This window comes from Protopterus annectens, chromosome 12.part0, assembly GCF_019279795.1.
Source record: "Protopterus annectens isolate FY-2018-M chromosome 12.part0, PAN1.0, whole genome shotgun sequence".
Taxonomy (NCBI): domain Eukaryota; kingdom Metazoa; phylum Chordata; order Ceratodontiformes; family Protopteridae; genus Protopterus; species Protopterus annectens.
This window is the reverse complement of record NC_056746.1, coordinates 1,386,933,273-1,386,953,760: the sequence shown is the minus strand read 5'-3', so window position 1 is coordinate 1,386,953,760 and position 20,488 is coordinate 1,386,933,273. Positions and strand designations below refer to the sequence as shown.

The window sequence follows — 20,488 nt, the reverse complement described above, 5'->3', positions numbered from 1 at the left end:
AGGCATTTCACTACAGTACAACCCCAATCCTACATATGCTGAAACACTTACTTGTAACCTTCCTAAACCACAAGGACCTCTTGGATGAAGTACACAAATACCCTCAGCAGCCCCAAATGCACGCTTTCAAAACACCCACATCAACACAGAGCTATATCGCAAAGCCTCTACCTCTAAGCCCAGAAGGCAAGCCATCACACAATCCAACATTCTAGTCATTGGAGACTCCATTGTGAAGCCCACTGATGTCCCTCTCACCAGGCTGAGTAAGGAAAAAATCATGGCAAGTTTCTTATCAGGGGCTAGGATCTGCCACATTATGCAGACACTCAGGTCATTGGACCACAGTTACCAATATGACTCTGTCATAGTCATAGTCCATGTGGGAGTAAATGACCTGAGATGTACCTCCCTAGACTATATGAAGATAGACATCGTGGAGCTCTCAGAATGTGCAACGCAGGCTGGTATTAGCTTAGCATTGAGCAGCATTTTACCTTCTCAAAGGATGCCGCCACAATATGAACAAAAGATGATAGACTTTAATAATTGGCTTAGTTTCTGGTGTCATTCTAAGGGAGGTGCAATATTTGTCAGCATGGAAGGAGATGGTCAATAGACCATGTTACTTTGCCAGGGATGGTCTGCACCTCTCCCCTATCGGCTTTCAAATATTAGCTTAAACATTAGCTTCCCCCACAGTGCCTTTTTTAGGCAATGCCAAATAAAGTACTTCTGACATAAATCAAAACCAAGAAAACCTAAAGGTATTGCAGCTCAATGTTAGGAGTCCAAAACAAAAAACTCCACTCCCTGGAAGCTCTTTACCCTAGAGAATGCTGTCATCTGTGTAATCACCAAGACGTGGCTTAAAACCACAGAAAGCACACAGACAGTGTTAGGTTATAATGCCTTCCACACATTTAGGCCAGCTACTTCACAGGCTAGGACCAAAGGTGGAAGTGTCAAAGCTAAATATACTACAAGGTTGGTCAAACAGGACAATGCACTTGAGCTGCTTCATGTTCAAATCGCCATAGGCAAAATCCAATACCACTTCCTTGCAAGCTATAGCCCCCCCCCCCCACCTCTGTGACCCAGGAAACCCATACCATGTACTTTATTAGAAACATTAACCATCCAACCCAGTACCATATTCATGGGTGACTTTACCCCACTACTAACTGGGAATCATAACACACCAAACACACATGCAGAGATTCCTGGATTTTGTAAACACAAACTCCTTAGACCAGACAGTCATTATCCCAACCAGGGGTGCAGCCATACTGGATATGGTCCTCACTAATATGGGAGAGTGCTGCACACCCTCTACTGTAATGCCTTCCCTGGTAAGGTCAGACCACAAAATGGTCTCTCGAAGTAAAGAAATAAAACCTGGACCCCCAGCTAAACCTGGAATATTCAGGAACTATTCTAAGGCTAACCTCCTGCTAGTAAGTGACAAGCAGGCAAAATTTCAAGCCCCCATAAACCCTGAGAACACAGCTGCCTATCCGGAACTGTTCACAGAAAGCCTGTACAAGGATGTTAATAGCTGCATAAAGGCAGCTGTACTACAGGAAGAAGTGTGCAACTCAGAAAGCAAGCCACCCTGGTGGAATCACACAATTAATCAGCTGCATAACAGGAGGAAGAAAATCATGGCAAAAATTAGGAGGTGCAGCACCCAGCAGGATAAAAGCACTCTCAAACTAAACAACTCTGAGGACAAATAAAGTCTACCAAAGTCAAATCTGAAATAAATGTGGCCTCCCAGGCAAAGTACAACCACAAAGCATTCTTTAATTATGTCTGCAACCTCAAAAGCGTTGCACAATTGTGTGCAGAGCACATTGTAAATGGAGCCACCTATACGGAGCCAGAAGACATAGCAAACCTCATGGGTGATAACTTTCCCTCAGAAAATATCAAATACAACTCCCCCTACTATAACTAGGGAACAGGTCCTTATGCTCTCTAAGAAAAGGAGCACTGCATCAATGGGCCCAGACAATACCCCAGGATGCCTTCTAAATAGCATGAAATAAGAAGTTATGTACTTACCATAATGTTCCATGCGAGTTGTTCCATCTCGCCTTCATTCTTCACGGATGGGTTCGGAGCCGATCCAACGGCTCCGACATGGCCGTTAGCAAAGCTCAAGGTTTACCAGTAGCTTGAGACCAAGTCCCTTATCCCATGATGCACTGCCAAATTACCTCAGATCTTGTTTGCTGCATTTACCATACCCCTGTAAGAGAACTACTCTCCCAAGAGAAAAGGATTGAATAACCAGAATGAGACCAGCCTGTAGATCAACTATCAGCCAGGTGGGGGATAGAGGGAGGGATGTAAGAATGAAGGCAAGATGGAACAACTCACATGGAACGTTATGGTAAGTACATAACTTCTTAAATGTGAAGTTGTTCAATCTCGCCATTCATTCCTCACCGATGGGTAGCGTCCCTAGCATCCTCGATATCTGGTGGCTCATGGGAGTACATTCTTCAGGACCATAGACACAAAGGAGGCCCTGTCCCTGGAGGCCTTATCAACTTTGTAATGAGTGATAAAGGTATGAGGTTTAGATCAAGTGGCTGCAGCACAAATGTTATCAAGGGCAATTTAGCTTGAAATGCAGAAGATGTAGAAACTGCTCTGGTAGAATGAGCTTTAATCTTGTGTAGTAAGAGCATATTAGCAGCTGAATAAACAAAAGTGATACAATCAAATAGCAATTTAAAAAGTGTTTTAGCCACTGGACTACCTTTTCTGGCTTGAGAGAGACACAGAGCTGGTCTGATTTTCTAACATCTTTTGTTCTATCCAAATATCTGAGCGGTCTGCGAACGTCAAGTTTGTGCAACATGTACTCTAATTTGTTGGAATGGTTAGGAAGACGACTGGCAACTCAATGACTTGGTTGATATTGGATTCAGAACAAATTTTGGGCAAAAGAGAGGGGTTTGTCCTAAGAGATACTCTATCAGCATGAAAAATCAAATAAGGAGGGCTGATGAAGCTCTGACACTCTGCGGGCAGAAGTAATAGCCACCAGAAATATGGTTTTCCATGATAAAAATTTGAGATCACAAGATGATGCTGGTTCAAATGGAGGAAGAATCATGCGAGACAGCATAAAGTTTAGATTCCAAGGAGAAAAAGGAGTTTTCACTGGAAGCCTCATGTGGAAGGTCCCTTTGAGAAAAGCCTTGGGCAACTTGTGGGACATTATGTTTAGCCCGTCCACTCAGAGATGAAAGTTAGAAATAGCAGCCAACTGGACCCGAACTGTAGCAGCTGCAGCTCCTTCATTAAAAATCATAGTCAAGAAATCTAAAATGGACGTCAAAGGGGCTTTTAAGTATCAATGTTCTGCTTAAAAGCCCATATGGAAAATCTCTTCCACTTACTAAGACAGTCTCCTGGTGGACGGCTTATAAGACAAGAGGATCTGTCTTGTCTCATCAGAAAGATCATGAAGCCTGGCTATGATGGGAACTGGAGCAGCCAAGCTGCGAGCTTCAGTGAATGCAATGAGGGATGGAGGTCCCCAGACGGATGTGTCAGAAGGTCTGGAACTGGGTCCAGAATCCATGGATCCACAAATAGATGATGAAGGAATGGAAAAAATCTACAGAGGCCAATGTGGGGCTATGAGGAGGATAGTCCTTCCCAGCAACATTGCTTTCTGTAGAAGTCTGGGTAAGAGACGGATTGGAGTGAATGCATAGAGGAGACTCGGGGGCCAATCGTGTACGAGTGTGTCTCTAGGGGGTTGTCCCGGAGGGGTAATCAGGGCAAAGTAGCTTCTGCATTTCGTGTTGACATGACTAGCAAAAAGATCGCAACAAGGCTGGCCACATTTTCGAAAAATCCTGTCTGCAATCTTCTGTTTGAGGGGCCACTCGTGTGACAACAAAATTGCCCTGCTCAGTTTGTCTGCTATCATGTTGGATCTCCCCGGGATGTGCACTGCCAACAGAAAGTTCTGGGAAGAGACAGCCTACTGCCAAACTCTGAGGGCTTCTCAGCAAAGGGGGTAAGACTTGGTCCCACCTTGCTAGTTCAAGTACCAGACTACAGACATGTCATCTGTCTGAATTGCATTTGTCCCTACAGGAAGAGAGTCCTGAAAGTACTGCAATGCCAGAAGTACTGCTCTCATCTCCAAAACATTGATATGCAGGTGTGATTCTTGATCCGTCCATGTGCCTTAGTCATTCCCTGAAAGTGTCCCCCCCACCCTATCAGGGAAGGGTCTGTGGTCGCAGTGGCTACTGGAGGGGGTAGAACAAAGGGACGTCCTATAGTTACATGAAGAAACGTCAACCACCACTGGAGAGCTCTCTTGTAAGAGTTGTAATCAAAATCATATGACTCATTGGAAGTTCCTGATAGGACTGAACAGCAGCCACTGAAGAATCCGCATATGCATCCTTCCTAATGGTATGGCCACGATTGCTGCTGCCATCAAACCTAATACTCAAGACTTCTGCGGCTGGTGCTCTGTCCTTAGACACTAGTGAGTGGACATGCTGGCGAAGGAGAAAGACCCTCTCAATTGGTAGTTGAAATGTCCAACTCTGCCCCTATAAAGACAATATGCTGCGATGGCGACAAGGCAAATTTTTCTGAGTTGACTGTAATGCCTAAGTGATGGCAGAGTGTCGGAGTGTATTCTCTTGCTTGAATAAGTCGATACCTGGTGGTGGAGGTAAGGAGCCAATCGCCTAGGTACGGAAACACCTGGAACCCTAGACGCCTCAGCCATGACCCACTGCCATGCATTTGAACACTCTGGGGGCTGTAGTGAGACCAAAGGGCAGGGCTCGAAACTGATGATTGGTTCCCAGCCGGAAACACAAATGATCTCTGGATGGCCTGGCCATTTTTATGTGGTAGTACACATCCTTGAGATCTATAGAGCACATCCAATTGTCTCTCCCTAAAAAGGGAAGTATTGACTGAAGCGTGACCATCCAGAACTTCTTTCTTTACAAATTGGTTGAGTCTGTTGAGGTCCAAAATAGGTCTCCAGTCCCCTGTCTTCTTAGGAACCAAAAAGAATCTTGAGTAAGTTCCGGATCCTATTTGGTCTGCTGGGACTAGCTGGGTAACATTTTCTAGCAACCTGCGGACCTCCATAGTTGCTTGTTCCCTGTAACTGGGTGGAACGTCCAGGATTCTCCTGGGGGGGGGGGGGGTTGGGTGAAGAATGGTATGAAATACCCTCTGGAAATAATACTTTGTACCCAGCTGTCATTTGTTATATCTAGCCAGGTGTCTGGGTATAAAGATAAGCAACCCACGACTGCCTCCAGAGCAGGACAGTCTGGTCTCCCTTCAGGACCACTGATAGGGTTGACCAGAGAAGTGAACTCTGGTCACCCTGGTGTTGCAGACCCCCTCTGCCCAAAGGGCGGCATCTTCCATTGTTACCTCCTCCTCTGCCCCTAGAGGAGGGGTTGACCACGTGTGTCCTGAAAGGCTCCTTGGGCTTTTCGGAACCACATTTTCCCTCCCCGTTGGCCTGTAGGGCAAGGCCGAGCGGGGGTGGAAAATGGACTCCAATGGCAGACAAAGTCTTTCCCTCCTGCTCACACCTGGTGGGAGTTTCCTTCACTTTTGGCCCAAGGAGAGATGAGCCATCAAAAGGGGTGTTGACAAATGATGACAAAGGGCTCCGCTAAGGAACACAAGCGCATCAAGGAATGTCTTAGCCCAACTCCTGCACCCGCTGCTCTACTCGTCCCATCAGCTGCATTTGATATGACATGCATGGACGAGTTCACAATGGAATTTAGGGTAGCGAGCTGGGCGGCAACTTTGTCAGAAGCCCCTGCAGCTGCAGTACACTGAAAGAAGCATCTCGGAACTCCTTAAGGACATCTCTTTGCAGTCTGGTGAAGTGGGTCGTTCAGGGATCGGAGTGTAAAAGTTGCTGAACTAAACATGCGTTTCCCATATCAATCCATGATCCTGGACTCTGTTAGGAGGATGGATCGTCCAGGAAGTCTCAGACATTTCCTTCTTGGTGGACCCCACCACCACCATGGCATCAACAGGTACTCCCTTGGACAATAAATCTTTATCTATGGGGGCAGAAACGAACTTGTTGGGCCTCCGAGGGACAGGCTCCATGGACCCCAGTGACTCCCACGCCCTTCAAGAGACCAGCAACATGAGCTCATCGAAGGGCGGAGGCACCCAAGAAATGGAAGGTTGAGATCCGAAAGCCTTCAAAAGAACAGACTCATTCTCAGTAGGGCATTTGGATTGCCAATCACTTCTCTGCCCAAGGATCTCGAGTATTTCCGCAAAGGAGATATCCTCAGAGGGGGATCGGGGGGACCCTTCAGACTCATCCAAGTCAGTATCAGATGTCAAAGACTCCTTGGGGAGTCCAAGTGCCTCCTTTTACACAATCTCTTCCTGGGGAACCTACTCAGTGGGAGCCTCTGGGGAGGTCTCTGAAGAGGAAGGGGCACCCTGTGGGGCTACCTGAGGCTCAGGGTCTCTACACTTGACCTGGACAATGGAGGCAGAAGCAGACACAGGCACTTTGGGGGAAGAAGAGGCTGACCTGGTGTAGAGGATGTCTTTGGGGGGACAAGGCTCTCCTCATGGCTTCGAAAGCATCACGGCTCCGATGAGTCGACTGATCAGAGCGAACCTCCATCCCCTCCTGCACAGAGGCCATGGTCTCAGAGTCGGAGGTAGTAGGAGCAGAGCTCATCTGAGCTGAGGCCCCAAGAGGAAGAGTTGACACAGACAAGTCGGTGCGACCATCCTCCCCAGACCTGACAGGAGAGTGTTGGCCCCTAGAGTCCCTGGTCAGCGCTGAGGACGTCAGAGTAGATGGAACCGATGACACCAGAGCAGGTCTCAGCTCCAAAGGCTCCACGAACAGCAGGTCGGCCCCCTCCGGCTCAAAAGATCCGGTACGGCTCAGAGGAGCAGCAGTCAAATCCGGGATGGTGGTCTTCGGTTCTGACACTGGGGTTGGAGCAACAATTTGGCAAGGCCTGGTGCCCGTAAGAGCTTCTGCACCAATCGGTCCATATCCAAATCAGAGAGGCTGACATAAGACCTAGGAGTGCACCGAAGGTGCCAATTGGAGTGGAGATACAGGTCTCTCAGAGACTGGCTCCAAAACAGTCGGCTGGCTGCGAAAAGAAGACACACTCTGCTCAGAGAGCTGTGGAGCCGAAGTCCCAGAATCCTCCACTTTCTTAGACTTTTTAGATGTCTTGGAATCAGTAGATGATTTTGAGGATTTAGAGGACTTGCTGGCCCCATCCTGGTCATACAAAGTTTCAGTAAAAGGATGCTTCAGCAAACCTTGATCCACAAGCTTCCTTTTCCTTTCTAAAAGGACCCTTGAAGAAAAGGGATGGCAAATGCTACAGGACTCCTGCAAGTGCACCACACCCAAACCATACAAGCACTGAACATGCCCATCAGTGAGAGACATCTTTTGCCCGCAGTCTGGACATTTTTCGATTCCAGACTTTGGGTGCTTGTCTTTTTCCTCAGACATATTAAGTAAAATACAGACTAAACAGTCTAAAACAACTAAGAAAAATCTATCCTAAGCACAAGATAACACTTCTAATTAACCAACACAGTTTAACAAATGGCTGATGAAAAAAAAAAAACGGGGCCAACAGTATAATACAGCCTAAAAGTTAAAACTATCCTTAGGCTCAACTTTAATACAGAACACCAACAATGGCCTGGGAGAGGAAGGCCAACTCTAAAAGTGCAACAGCACACTATCTACACTATGAAAGTATAACGCACACTATAGTAATATAAGGAAACACACACACTGAATAACTAGGCCTAACACGAGGCCACTACAAATATGATAAACCATGAAGCACCAAGGGAATAGATCAGAGACAACTACAGGAGCTTAATCTACAACCATCTATAAAAGATAAAGAATTTTTGAAAAAAAAGACTTGCGAAAAGCGATTTTCTGTCAAAAAAGGCTCGAGCGAAGTGGAACCACTGAGATCTGTGCTGCGGCAAACTAGATCGGAGGCAATTCCGGCAATGCATCATGGGATAAGGGGCTTGGTCTCAAGCTACTGGTAAACCTTGAGCTTTGCTAACAGCCGTGTCGGAGCCGATGGATCTGCTCCGAACCCATCAGTGAAGAATGAATGGCAAGATTGAACAACTTCACATCGTGATCTATCAGGGCCTCTGGAATTACTATAACTGTAGCCTCCAAAAAGGTTTCATGCCTCATAAATGGAGAAAGGCAACAATCATCCCTCTGCACAAAGATGGGCCATCTACAGACTTGCAAGTCTCGCTAGTCTTGTATGTAAAGCCATGGAAATGATCAACAGAGATATGATAAACCTCCAAACACTTGACCCAACTCAGTTTGGTTTAGTCAAGGGCAGATCATGCATACTCCACCTGGTGGACTTCTTTGAGAAAGGTCACCAAAGCAATGGATGAGGGCAATTCACACTGCCTACTATGACCTGGCCAAGGCATATGACAATACTCCACTCGGGCATTGTTGATAAACTCAAGAGGTTAGGTACAAAACAGTATGTCACCCGGTGGATAGCCAACTGGCTCACAAACAGGATCCAGAAGCCAGAATTGGGGATATCCACCTCTACAAGAGGCCAGTTACAAGTGGAGTACCTCAGGGATCAGTCCTTGGACCGCTCCTTTTTGGAGTTTACTTCTCAAAAAGTAAAGGCCAATGTCAGTGGTCTCTGGCTGACTAAATCTGCAGATTATTGCAAAGTAGGAGCAGTCACTAAATCTCACACTAACAAAATGTTCTCCAAGAGGGACTGACAGACAAATTGGTGTCAGAGCCATGGACTAAAACTAAATGCCAAAAAATGCATAATAGTATCCTTTGGGAAGTCATCCATCCCTGGTAACCATCATATTGACAACACACCCCTTAGAGTTGACCCAGTAGTCAAGGACTTGGGGATACACACAGATGGTAATCTAGCCTTTGACCATCATGTGTCAATAGTTGAGGAAATCATTCTATATTCCACCACTTATAAACAAGGTATGGCATCTAAGTCCAAGGAAGTCCTTGTTCCACTGTATTCGGTATTCAGACCCATCACTGAAATACAATGCCCCCTTTGGTATGTACCTAACCAGGCATATCCAACAACTAAACGTCCACAGAGGTTTCTCAATAAAAATACAGGGCGTAAGCTCTGCAGACTGCCTCAAGGCCCAATTCCTGTATTCTGCCTCCTAAAGGCTTTTGAGAGGAGATCTGTGCCTGGCATATAGGGCACTGTCAAATCCCACTCTGATGGACCTCCTGCATATCCACAAAACAAACAGCACCAGAATTACCCATTCTAAATGCTTAAACCTTGCCTGTGATATAAACAGGCCCTACTGCAGAGATAGGTATGCACCCCAGAGACTACCGCGTCCAAGGAACAGGCTCCTCATCCATGTGGAGCAGAGTTCTTCCCTAACCCAATTCAAGTGCAAATTGGACAACTGGATGGAAAACTGGAAATTCATCCCTGGTTTGGCACCTGTCTCTAATGGACATAGGTAACCTATAAATGGTTCATCTCCCAAACTCCTATTTACACTTACCAAGGGTATCGAACTGGTCAGAGATTTGGGATGCATACCTAGGCTTAAAAATGCCACTGTGGTAGTTAGCCCAGTAAACACCTATGAACCTATAATCCTGCAGTTTGCCTACCGGGCAAACAGATCAACTGCTGATGCCATTTCAGTGGCACTTCACCTCACATTGGAGCATCTTGAAGAGAAGACCTATGCCAAACTGTTGTTCATAGACCAACTCAACATTCAATAAGACTCCAATGCAACTTACAGAAAAGCTAAACAGCCTTGGCATAAACAAAGGGCTATGCAAACTGGATCCTTGATTTCTTGACTGGAAGACCACAAAGGACCTGTGCTGGTAACACTTCAGGAAGTGTTACAATCAACACCAGAATACCTCAGGGTTGTGTGCAGAGTCCTCTACTGTTCACAATCCTTACCCATGACTGCACTGCGAAAGCTAGCAACAACCACATCATCAAATTCACAGATGACACCTCTGTGGTATGACTCATAAGTGGTGATGAGTGGGTATAGGAATGAGGTCAATTCCCCTGATTGAATGCCCCTCAAGATCAATGGTTTGGTAACAGCACAATGGACAAAATGAAGAAGCTGCAAAGAATAATACGAACAGCAGAAAAGATCACAGGCACTAGTCTTCCTACCTTACAGGACCTCTCTGAAATGAGATGCAAAAAGGAGTCCCGCAAAATACAGAGACACTTCTCATCTTGAATATGGTTAGTTCACTAAACTTGCATCTGGTAAAAGGCTACTGAGCATCCACTGCAGGACCTCCAAATGCATGAACAGTTTTTATCCAACTGCAATAAGACTCATTAATGCAAACTTAAGGGACCACTACGAGCAAACAATGAAAAAACATTTATCTTGCCGTGATTTACTGCACCTCCTAAAGCTGCCTGCAGCAAAATAAGTACTCATTCCTAATTTTATTTTTTTTACTCTTGTCTGCCCTCATGGGGGCAGACATTGTGATTCCTTTGGAAAGCTAAATCTGTCTCAATGCACAGACAGAGAACAAATAGCCCTACCATTTGTTGTCAGACTAGACTTCCATTCACTTAGAATGGACCACCTGAAAAAAAAATGCCAAGTTTGAGAGTCTGTAGCTCGTGTCATTCACTGGTACGCGCCGAGTTTTACAAATGTTGTTCCTATTGATGTACTACACATTCTCTAAAAGAAACTTGCAAAAGTGCCAACAAATTACTGAGATAAATAAAACTTTTCACAAGGAGCAGTTCTGCAAGTTTCAATTCCTGGCCAAGTTACTCCTCCCATCTCCCCTCCTGCAGTGGGCTACAGTCTCACATTTCCAGCTTGGGTAAATTCAACTATTTCTTCAGCTTTGCATGACAATAGACAAATAAAAATCACAGCCTGGTGTGCCACAAACTGTTCCCTTATGAATAGCATTTAAGAAAAAAAAAACCCACATCAGTCCAGAGTTTGGGCCAATCTATCCATTTCTTAATGTGCACAGTAAAACATTCAGTTTGTAATGCATATTGGCTGCTGACATGGTTATCTTTACATAGTTATTCTCTTATAGCATAACCTGAACTTATGGTATTCAATGCCAAGCTTTACAACAGTTCTCAGTTTCTTAATGACGTCCCAAGCCTCTGATGTGACCCAGTACTTTGTCAATTTACTGTAAATACATAGATTAATACAAATATTTGTGCACATATGACATACAAATACACATATAGCATCATTAAAACAAGATGAATTCAATATAAATCATATCAATATAGTTATGATTTCTAGTTTATGAGCCTGTTTGTCTATGGAACCTTCTTTTTAAATTTATGTTCAAGCAATTGTATATTTGTCGTATATTATCTTGTTTAATCGTTACTTAATATTCTAACCACGGTATGCTGCATCAATTGTAAAACTCTGATTTTACTCCTTTTATATTTTCTATGCTCTTTGTACAAAATAGCTATGTTTGTAAAAATTATTTTTATTATTTTTTATAATTGTTTACTATGTATCTGGAGCTTTTCTCCCACAGCCTCTGCTGAAAACAAGTCACCTTGTGTCCAGTCGGACTAACCTGGTACACAAATGGAAAATAAAGAATAAAATATACTAAGAAAACCAATCAATATGCCAAGAAAAATCCAAAACTTAAGGAAAAAAAAACAAAAGGAAGGAAAATGTTTCCTTGATGTCATGAAAATCCCACTCACTTATTCAGATATTATGGACCAACAGTCAGGCACACTGATGTCCCACTCACCAGGCTAAACAAGAAGGTTACTGTCAGCTGCCTGTCAGATGCCAGGATCCGCCACATACCCCACGCACTCCGGTCACTCCACAACAAGTACAAATATGACTCTGTCATTGTCTATGTTGGTGTGAATGACCTGAGAGGTACCTCCCTGGACTACATGAAGAGAGACATAGAAGAGCTCTCCGATCTTGTAGCCCTGAGTAGCATTCTGCCATCACCCAGAATGATACTGCAGTACAAGGACAAAATGATTGGCTTCAACAATTGGCTAAGTACTGGTGCCATTCTAAAGGGATCCAGCATCTGTCTGCCTGGGACGACATGGTCGACAGACCATGAGGCTTTGCCAGAGATGGCCTGCACCTGTCGCCCCTGGGATTCCAGATACTGGCCAAGGCTCTTGCCGTCACTTTTTAGACAAGGTTCAAATAACAAATTCACCACCGCAACAGGAACAGGCAAGCAAAAACTGAGGGTAATGCTACTCAATGTTAGAAATCTAAATCTCAAAATGCACTCACTTGAGGCACTCTTTAAAGTGGAGAACATAGATATCTGTGCAGTGACTGAGACCTGGTTCAAGGTCTCCAGAGAGCACCCCTGCACTACCAGGCTACAACTCATACCACACTTTTCGGCCATGTAACCTCGACCGGAACACCAAAGGCTTTGGTGTCCATACTCATTAAGGATATCTACAGCTCCAGGCTAGTTGCTCAGCATAAGGCATCCGAGGTTATCGAAGTACAACTAACTCTGGGCAAAAGTGCAATACAAATTGTAGCTTGCTACAGATCCCCCACCATGCCCCAGGATTTCCACTCCTCTTCTTTATATACTGGAAAATATTAGGGTTCAACCTAATACCCTAATAATGGGCAATTTCAACTACCCCACCATTAACTGGGAAAACTACTCGTATATCAACTCCTTCACTCCACGCTTTCTGGAATTCATAAATTCCAATGCCCTGGATCAACTTATCCACACCCCCACCAAGGGCAACAATATCACATTCGTTCTCTTCAATATAATATTAAATTTTAAAAGATATTCCTAAGTTTAGGATTCTTGTGACAGATGTACTATCAGAGTAAAAGCAGATAGACATAGAATAAGGCTGAGAGAGAGCAGATGATGCTCGCTATAGTTGAGAAGGATAAAATGTTTTACAATATGTCTTCTCCTGGTTTTAGCTGCTTATGTAGAGCTCAACTTTGCTGGGGTAGTTTTCCCTAACTCCTGGAGAGATGGGATGAGCAGTAGATTAACAGTCCTAAGTGGGCACAGTACTATGGTTGGCTTAGCAGAGTTTTTTAAGTTAGGAGAAGTGTTCTAATGAGACATTAGCCAGGGAGGGTACAGGAGCACTATCAATTATCCAAAAAGTGAGTTTTAACAAGTTTCTTGAACTGTGATGGGGATTTGTCGTCAGTTATGTGGGCAGGAAGGAAGTTCTAGGTTTTTGTTATACAGTGGCTGTAGACAAACATCTTCATTGTTATATTTGGTTACTTTGAGGAGGTTTTGTGTGCTAGACCTCAGGGGCCTGGCGGTTGTATAGGTTGAAAAAGATTTTGTAGGGCTGGGGTATTTTCAGAGTTCTGTATTATTTCGTGGGCTAGTGATAGTTGGATTGAGTTATAGTAGTAGTGGTAGTTCTAGCCAATTGAGTTTTTTTAGGCATTCACAGTGATGTGTTCTGATGGGAGAGGTTGTAGCGAATTTGGCTTAGTAACAATTAAGTTTGTTTAGGTCAGATTTGTAAGCACGGGGGAGGCATATAAAGTAGGGTGGGTAGTAGGAGAGTCCTCGCTATTGTAGTTTTGGAGTGGTCAGTTTGGAATTTTTTGTGATACAGTAGGCCAAGTTTTTTATGTACTTGTTTTATGGTTACAGAAATATGTAGGTCAAATCTAAGCTGATTATCCATTTCAACCCCTAATAGTTTGGTATGATTTGTGGGGGTGATTGTGGTCTTGTTAAAGGAGGTGATAAAGAATCAGTGAGAGGTGTGGCTCTGTGGGAGCTAAAGAGTACTAGCTTTGTTTTGCTTGGGTTCAGAATAAGCCTTTGGTTTGTAATCCAAGTTTCTGCTAGGGAAAAGCATTCTTGTGTTAGGGAGTGAAGGATGTCAATTGATTTGGCTGTGCATATTATGGTGGTCTCATCTGCATATTGCACTATTGAGGCTTTAGGAATACTGTTTGGGAGCTGATTGGTGAAGAGGGTAAAAAGAAGTGATCCCAGGATGGAGCCTTGGGATACTCCTAGGGAGACTAGTAGGGAGGGGGAGAGTTAGTTTTGCCACATAACAGCTCATTTCCTTCCCTCTAGGTAGTTTTTGAACCAGGAGATGGCAGGGGTGGTAAGGTTTAGAGTTGCTAGTGAAAGGAGGAGTTTTTTGTGGTTAACCATATCGAATGCTTTGGACAAGTCAAGGAAGGTGGCAGATACAAGGAGTCCATTGTTTTTGTGAGTATCGACAATGTTGGTGAATTTTGTTAGTGCTGTGGAGGTGCTATGGAAAGGTCTAAAGCCATGTTGTTGTGTTGCTATTAGATTATTTTCTTGGAGATATTTCATTAGTTGCTTGTGTATTACCCTCTCTAAAATTTTACATAAAATGGGGTAGTATGGCTATAGGGCAGTAGTTAGAGTTCCAGGGAGGTTCCCCCTTTATGTAGAGGAATGATATATGATATTTTCCATAGCTTGGGTACTATACACTCTGAGATGGATCTGTTAATTAGGATGGAGACAGGAAAGGATATGGCTTCTGCAGCCAAGTGGAGGTATTCAGCGGGTAATTTATCTGCGGCTAGACGCATTAGTTTGAACTTGCGGAGTAGTTTTTCAATGGATTTGGTTGGTTTTGGGTGGAAGCTGAACTTGGGGCAATTGTTAGTTGGGGTGGGGTGGATTTGCAGGGGTCGGGATAATGTCATAGGGTTGGTTGTTTGCAAGGGTCTGGATGGTTTCTGTAAAGTATTTATTAAACTGTATAAAAGCACACCAGCAGTCCACGGCAGGGATAAGCTAAACAATTTAATGAATGAAATAAAAATAAAGCAAAACTGGTGCAGAGATGAGCGCTTTCACATGTAGCTTCTTCAGATCTAATAAGCAACTGAAAACACTTGGTGTTTAAATACCAGCTCATCATACAATGTATCCAATCACATGCTGTGCATCATTAGGTTACTTTATTAAATTGAGTGGGGATGTCTTCTGGGGTAGTTGTTTTACCTGGTTGTAGAATAGAGTTAATTGCTGCCCAGAATTTTTGTGGGTTGTTCCTGTGCTTATTATGTAACTTTTGGTAGTAAGAAGTTTTGTCGGTTTTGGTGAGTTTTTTTTGGCTTTGTTAGTAGTTCAACGTATATTTGTTTGTTCAATTGGGATTTACTGTTAAGGTAGTTGGTTCAGGCCTAGTTTCTTTTTTTGAGGAGGGATTTTGTGTCTGGGGTTAACCAGGGGTCATATTTAGTTTTTAATTCTTGTTATTCTGGAGGGGGTGTGATGGTTAAGGGTGTTTAAGAAGGTAGTATTGAAATATAGTACAGCTTCATCGAGAGGTAGGGTTTTATAGGGGGGTCCAGTTGCACATTTTTAGGTCATTTATGAAGTTGGAACAGTTAAATTGTTTTTTGTTTCTAATTAGGAGAGTAGATATTTGGGTCAGCTGTGGTGATTTTGATCGGAGTAAGAATGTGGCTTGGTGGTCACTCAGTGTCTGGTAGACACCCAGCTAGGGATATCAGTGATGGGTGGGATACGAGTATCCCATCTAGAGTGGATTGGTGTTTGTTTCTCTTGTCTGTTCTTGTGGGGGAAGTGACGAGTTGGGTTAGGCCATGTAGTTTAATATGGGAGAGTGGATTATGACTAGAACAGTTTTGCCAGTCAGTATTAAGGTCTCCTAATACTATGCTTTCCTGGGGGAGGGAGTCAGATATCCACTCTAGGAGTTTTTCTGTAATGGGGATATTGTTGCATGGGGGGGGATGTAGCATCCGATGATGTTGATGTGTTGACTATCATTAAGTTTTAGTTTTGTTAGAGTGAGTTCAACTTTGAGGTCTGGGGTTATGTCTACTTTCTCAAGGATGAGGTGAGGATTTATACACTATAGCAACACCCCCCCCCTTTTTTTTACCTATTCTATCACTACGGATTATACTGTAACCTGGTGGAGTGATTTCATTGTTGTGGTTGCCTGGTTTAAAACAAGTCTCTGTTAGTATGACTATCTCAGGTTGATAAAAGGAGAGTAGTGCATGAAGGTCGTGGACTTTTAGTATACTTCTGACATTTTAATTTAAAATTAGGAGCGTGGATTTGTCTCAGTGGAGTAGGGTATCCTTCAGGTTGAGGCTCCTAGATTTTGTGGGCCTGTGTTTGGGTGTATATCACCACAGCTAATGAGTTGGGTTCCGAGGTAAAAATAGAGTTTAGTAGTTTGTTTAGGTTCTTAAAGTTCTTTATAGTTGTTTGGAACTGGTAGTGTGATGGATGCAACCTGTGTGCATAGTGGTGAATAAAGAAGGTTTGGTAGTGATATCGGACTAGTTGGAGTAAAAGGGTGTGTTGTAATAATGTTAGTGTAGTAGTTTTTCTTGGTATGTGGATAAAAATAAAGTTGTTTTTGGTGGTTGGTGATAGACGTTAACAGTGGGAGGGTGGATACACCTAGGAGCGATAGTAAGAGGTGTATGCATGTGGGTTTGGGTAGTTTGGGCATGGTTTAGTTGGGTTTGGTCATGAGTGAGATCTGCTTGAGATGGGGTGGGTGTGGTGGAGGATGAGAGGCATTTGTGATGGAAGACTGTGCTTTACAGGATGTGGAATAGTGGAAGAGAAGGAAATTGGTACAGGGGTGGGGCAGATTCAGTGATTGGTAGTTAGCATGACGGGAGTGGCCAAGTTCAGTTGAAATGTAGCACTAGTGGGGGCGGGTGAGAATAGGAAGCAGGGAGGGGAGAGGAGTGAGCCCGAGTGCAGCTGGGCTAAAACTAACTCCAGTTATATCCCTGGGCTTACTTATTTCTTTTCTTTGTACACCAAATGTATCTTTCCACTTGTTTCCGTTTACACCAAATGTGTCTGTTTGCCTGTATTGTACTAGTGTAATTTACTTATACTGATGCAGTCACACTGAAAAGGGTCTGGGGAAGCTTCATCACCACAAGCAGGTCAAAAGATAACTTTCAAAATGGTGCCACTCAAGGAGACCCACTGATATAGACTAGTTAATGTGCATGGGGGAGGAGGGAGATACAAAATGGGGGAAGGTATAACCAGAAAAAAGCAGGTAGAGATCTGGTCTGCCCCCTCACAGAAGACTGCAAAGAAAAGCAAGCAGGTAGACCAAGTGTGCTATGCAGACTTGTCTGGTAGGTATACTCATTAAAAAGTGTTATTCTTGGCTTGCAATAACTGTAGGGAGAAACCGGACCATAGCAGTTGTGTGGGTGTGGGTAGCTGTGTTTGTGGAAGGTGGAGGAGGTCTGCTTCTAAGTGTGGTGCGAATGTTATGCATTATGAAATGGAGAGATTAAGAGTAAATTGTGCTGCAATTTCATCACTGCTTGATTCAGACATGTAGATTCCCCTGTGTTTGTCAGTACTATGTTTGAGTGCATTGTTTTGGTGTGTGGTATTACTGCTACATCTGCTAGTACTCTTTCAATACAAGTATCTGCTTTGGAAGTTTTCTCCAGGAGTCTGTTGCTGAGAGGATGAGAAACATGCTACAAGTATACAACTAAGAAACTACATAAAACAATAGTAAGGAAAAGTACTAATTCACATCAGAGGCTTGGGAGGTCATTGTTAAGAAACAGAGAACTGTTGTAAAATATATCATTAAATACCATAAGTTCAGGTTATACTATAAGAGAATAACTATGTAAAGATAACCATGTCAGCAGCCAAAATGCATTACAAGTTGAATACTTTACTGTGCATATTTTAAAAAATGGATAGACTGGTCTAAACTCTGGACTGATGCGTTTGCTTTTTTTTTTTTTTTTTTTTTTTTTTTGTTTTATTCCTGGGAAATACTATTCAGAAGTGAAGAGACATACAAGGGAACAGATTTAGTGTCACACCAGGCTATTTTTTGATGTCTATTGTCATGCAAAGCTGACTAAATAGTTGAATCTAGCAAAGCTGGAAATGTGAGACTGCAGTCCACTGAAGGAGGGGAGATGGGAAGAGTATCCTGGCCAGGAACTGAAATTTGCAAAACTGCTCCTTGTGAAAAGTCTTTATCTCAGTAATTTGACACTTTTGCAAGTTTCTTTCAGAGAATGTGTAGTACATCAGTAGGAACAACATTTGTAAAACTCAGCGCATACCAGTCAATGACACGAGCTGCAGACTCTCAAACTTTGCATTTTTTTTTTTTCAGGTGTTCCATTCTAAGTGAATGGAAGTCTAGTCTGACAACAAATGGTAGGGCTATTTGTTCTCACAGTCTGTGCATTATGGGACAGATTTAGCTTTCCAAAGAAATCACGGTCTGCCCCCATGAGGGCAGACAAGAGTAAAAACAAAATAAAATTAGGAATGAGTACTTATTTTGCTGCAGGCAGCTTTGGGAAGTGTAGTAAATCATGGCAAGATAAAAAAAATAGGTTTTCTTCATCATTTGCCTGTAGTGGTCCTTTAAATCTGGATGCATTCAACACTATAACAGAGCGTTACGCTCTTATCCTTTTTTCCATACAGTAATAATTCTATTCACTGCATATTAAAATTAATATATTCCCATTCAAGTGCAATTCCAATCACTTACTTATGTGCAATATTACTGAATCTCAACTATGTGTACACCGTACTTTTCATGTGTTAATCTAGTAATCAGTGTTGTCCAGTGTATATGAATAATGTACATGCATGTGAGTCAGCTACCTAGATATTTTACTTTTGTACTATAGTTATTGTTTATTCTTTAATACCTATCATGTCTCTCTTTTTATGTTTTTCTCCTGTAAAAGACCAGACACTCGAAATTTTGTTAACATAGCACTTGTGTTTCCTAGATGACAGTTTTGTTGAATCTTAAATCTGAATCTTTGAATCAACTCCTTCTGCTGGTAGGATTGCATCTTTACTATTAAAGGTCTAGGTTGCTTTCTCATAGCCAGATATGGAGCACACACACGATGTGCCCTTTCAACTAACTCCTGCGGTGGAATACCAGTCCAGTTCCTTATTTGTGCTTTCATAAATTAATGCAGTCTGTTCCTTCCAGCTTTTCTGGTATAGCTGAAAATCAAGTTTTCCCTATGTGCTCTGTCCTCTAATTCTATTACTTTTTGAAACAACTCTTCCCGAGCAGTCTCATATTCAGCCAGCCTTTTCTTAATTTCTACCTCGGAGTTTTGCAGCTTTATCACCTCATCTGAATATTTAATAAACAAACTAAAAAAAGAGCAGAAAGGCAGAGTAAAATCCATACAATATTAGCATAATAAAACTTTATTTTTACATTTGTTAACTGGGTTAGTCTGACTGGGTTCTTAGAAGCCCTTTTTTCAGCAGAGACCCGAGGAGAAAAGGTCCCCCCAAAAAAAAAAGTTTAAGTAAACAAATAGTAAGAACAAAGATATACACAGATCACATTTTAAATATACATACTTCTGAAGTAATTACATAACATGCAATAAAGGAATATATAAAATGGACAGAAATACAATACATATATGGGAATTTTCACGTAGTATGACAAGACCAAGGTCAATACACTGCTGAATCAAGGTACTAGGCATGAAGTAAGTAAATATACAGATAAAGTTGTGTGAACTTTGGAAGTTAATAAAGAACAGTAATAAGGGATTATGTGAATTGAGTAACATGAGCCAACTAGTATGGAATATGATGGAAAAAAATGTGTAGGTAGTGAGAGAGCTAGAAGTGATACAGTTAAGTTAGGTTATCCCTGAATGTTTCTTGGGTATTATTTTAGAGCAAGAACATATCCAATTCGATAGGAGAAAAAGATTTAAGCTGTTTCTTGAAGGCATTTTTGTCTTTACAGTGGTCTAAGGACAAAAGTGAGTGTGTTCCATTTTTTTGCAACTGAGTGATGAGTATTTTCCCAAAGGTTTTGTTTGGCTTATGAACTTCAATAATGTATTGATTAGTACTTTTAGTGAGCGTTGAGAAGTATATAAAGTGTCAGAGAACTTGCAAGGGATGGGCAGGATTTAGGGTTGCTTAGTATATTGTGGGCTATAAAAAGAGTTGGGATTGAGGCAGTAAGTTAGAAAAATCATACCAGTGTAAAGCCTTTAATGAGAGGCAGTGATGGGATTTATAAGGTTGATTTGCAGCAAATCTGGCTACTTTGTTGCATGTGGTTTCTAGTTTGGATATTAGGTTACTCTGTAGATGGGTAGGAATAGGTGAAGCATAGAGTAGGGATGGTAGAAGCAGGGATTGGACAAGAGATGGCCTGGATGCACAGGGAAGAAAGTTTTTGCGACAGTAAAGCAGACCTAGCTTTTGGTGTTTTTTTATTGAGATATGAATGTGATGGTTGAATTTAAGTTAATCAATTATTGCTCCAAGGAGTTTTGTTTGGGTGGCAACAGAAATTTT

The 20,488-nt window shown here is 42.7% G+C and overlaps 1 protein-coding gene across 1 annotated transcript in view; it reads right to left on the bottom strand.

Annotated features, from left to right (window-relative positions):
* Positions 1–20,488, bottom strand: part of TBC1D20 (TBC1 domain family member 20) — a gene marked incomplete at its 3' end in the record, with an annotated part of 536,871 nt that overhangs the window by 401,456 nt on the left and 114,927 nt on the right.